Raw genomic sequence first — 3,470 nt, forward strand, 5'->3', positions numbered from 1 at the left:
CTAAAACGTGCTGATATGAGGAAAGTTTCCAACCGATTTCTCATAAACAAACAGCAGTTGACCGGCGTTGCCTGGTGAAACGTTGATGTGATGCCTCGTGTAAGGAGGAGAAATGCGTACCATCACGTTTCCGACTTTGATAAATGTCGGATTGTAGCCTATCGCGATTGCGGTTTATCGTATCGCAACGTTGCTCCTCGCGTTGGTCGAGATCCAATGACTGTTAGCAGAATATGGAATCGGTGGGTTCAGGAGGGTAATACGGAACGCCGTGTTGGATCCCAACGGCCTCGTATCACTAGCAGTCGAGATGGCAGGTATCTTATCCGCATGGCTGTAATGGATCGTGCTGCCACGTCTCGATCCTTGAGTCAACAGATGGGGATTTTGCAAGACAACAACCATCTGCACGAACAGTTCGACGACGTTTGCAGCAGCATGGACTATCAATTCGGATACCATGGCTGCGGCTACCCTTGACGCTGCATCACAGACAGGAGCGCATGCGATGGTGTACTCAACGACGAACCTGGGTGCATGAATGGCAAAATGTCATTTTTTCGGGTGATTCCAGGTTCTTTTTATAGCATCATGATGGTCGCATCCGTGTTTGTCGACATCGCCGTGAACGCACATTGGAAGCGTGTATTCGTCATCGTCATACTGGCGTATCACCCGGCGTGATGGTATGGGGTGCCACTGGGTACACGTCTCGGTCACCTCTTGTTCGCATTGACAGGACTTTGAACAGTGGACGTTACATTTCAGATGTGTTACGACCCGTGGCTCTACCCTTCATTCGATCCCTGCGAAACCCTACATTTCAGCAGGATAATGCACGACCGCATATTGCAGATCCTGTACGGGCCTTTCTGGATGCAGCAAATGTCTGACTGCTGCCTTGGCCAGCACATTCTCCAGATCTCTCACCAACTGAAAACGTCTGGTCAATGGTGGCCGAGCAACTGGCTCGTCACAATACGCCAGTCACTACTCTTGATGAACTGTGGTATCGTGTTGAAGCTGCATGGACAGCTGTAACTGTAGACGCCATCCAAGCTCTGTTTGACTCAATGCCCAGGCGTATCAAGGCCGTTGTTATGGCCAGAGGTGGTTGCTCTGGGTACTGATTTCTCATGGTCTATGCATCCAAATTGCGTGAAAATGTAATTTAAAAAATGGCTCTGAGCACTATGGGACTTAATTGCTGAGGTCGTCAGTCCCCTAGAACTTAGAACTACTTAAACATAACTAACGTAAGGACATCACACAAATCCATACCCGAGGCAGGATTCGAACCTGCGACCGTAGCGGTCGCGCAGTTCCAGACTGAAGCGCCTAGAACCGCACGGTCACACCAGCCGGCAAATGTAATCACATGTCAGTTCTATTATAATATATTTGTCCAATGAATACGTGTTTATCATTTGCATTTCTTCTCGGTGTAGCAATTTTAATGGCCAGTGGTGTAGTTTTAAGCTCGCGCCGGGCGAGACTATTTGACTGCTGGGCTGGACGACAGAGGGCGGAGTAAGCCATGAAGCGAGAGCCGGGCGCATGGTAGCTGTGCACTGCAAGCGTTGGAAGTGCTACGGCGTCGTCCTAGTAACGGGTCAGAGGCCCGGGGATCGTTGTCTAGTCGGTGTATGGCGGAGAGCGCATCACAACCTAACTAGTACCTGGCGCTCCTAATGATTTTCGCGAGTGTCGGCATTTAGTTCGGAATTTGAACTGAATCATCCGCCTTGGCTGGAACAGTAATTCGTCCGTCTGGGTTCGACTCTCGTCGCCTGCAGGTTCATTCTGTAAATTGAACTGTTTTCGGTTACTAAGTCTCGCGAGCATTTTTCCTATTTCCTCTGGGACACATCACATTGGATGTTGCTCCGGAGAGAGACTTGGGCTTGTCATTGACTGTGGTGTTACGAAATTTTACCTTGGCAGTGTTCCGCAAATATCCATGTATACGTGGCTAATCGGATGCCTTTCTGGCGTAGACTTTCCCGGTTGTGTAAATCAAGTTGAAATATGTGCATGATATTCTAGAAAAGTGATGTCAGCTTCAAGGCACTTCGTAATTGTGAACAGATGTTCTCAGGCTCGACTGGCCGAAATTTTCTTGTAAGGGAGTTAATTAATCTCTGTGATTACAAAGATGTCATTCAATACCATCAATGTTTAAGTGTATAGTTCAAAATTATCTCATGGTCATGAGGCAGCGTGTATGTAAAGTTGATTAAGACTGATGGTGATAATTTTCTGTTTACAGAGTTTGTCCTTATCCTGGGATTGTAAAGTGAGGCATGTACTGCCGTATCTGATGCTGATGAGCGTTGATTTGTGTGCTGCCGCATTAGCGCATGTTATGCTTCAGTGAATTGTACTTAATTTCTTCAGTAGCAACTGTAACGTTTGTTTTCTCACAATCGGATTGGTTGAACTGGCGTTAAGTCATTCACATGTCAATATCCCCGCAGCCAATTATGGTGCATTAACGTGAAAGACTTACTCAACTTAAGCTTATTTGGTGCAGAAAGAGTGCCTTGGATTATTTTAAATTTTTGAGGATATTGGTTTTAATGCTTTCAGAGAAAGGAAACTTGGGAACACTAGAATTTCAGTGATTTTTCTAAATACCTTCGATCACTGTAATATTTTTAAGGTTATTGGTTGTAAGATTAAAGGGAAAGTTTGTGTATTAAACATTTCAGTAATTAATTTTAAAAATTATGAGAGAGCTTAGATTTAACAGATTTGCATGGTGTTAATGTTGCAAGGATTATTAGTTTTAATGTTTTAGAAAGCGGAAGTATAAATTTTCTGTGTATCTGTGTATGTCCGGGTACACTAAGCAAACCGATATAAGTTCAGCTACTGTGCTCGGCAGGTTACCACACCAGAACCGTTGTATTCTAGCTTGACCAGCTCTAAAGTTACCTTTAGAGTCCTTAAGAGATGGTTTCCATCACCCACGATGGATGGGGCAAGTAAGACATAAAAAGAAGTCTATCACTGGCAAAAAGAGCATTCTTTATCAGGAGAAGTCACCTATTATCAAACAGAGACCTCAATCAGAGGAAGAAATTTCCGAGAATGTGGTTTTGGGGGACAGCATTATATGGTAGTGAAACGTAGACTGTGGGGAAATCGGAACAGAAGAGAATAGAAGCATTTGAGAAGTGGTATTACAGATGAATATTGAAAATCTGGTGTACTGATAAGGTAAGGAATGGGGACCTTCTCCACACAATTGACAAGCAAAGTAACATATAGGAAACACTGAAAAAAAGAAGGCACTGGATGATACGACTTCCATTAAGACATCAGGGAATATCTTCCAAGTTACTAGAGGGGGCTGTAGAGGGTAAAAACCGTAAAACAAGACAGAGATTGTAATACATCCAGCAAGTAACTGTAAATGATGCTTTGAGATTAAAAGTTTGGACCTGTAGGGCAATTCGTGGTGGGCT

Source organism: Schistocerca serialis, chromosome 6 (genome assembly GCF_023864345.2).
Source record: "Schistocerca serialis cubense isolate TAMUIC-IGC-003099 chromosome 6, iqSchSeri2.2, whole genome shotgun sequence".
Classification (NCBI taxonomy): Eukaryota; Metazoa; Arthropoda; class Insecta; order Orthoptera; family Acrididae; genus Schistocerca; species Schistocerca serialis.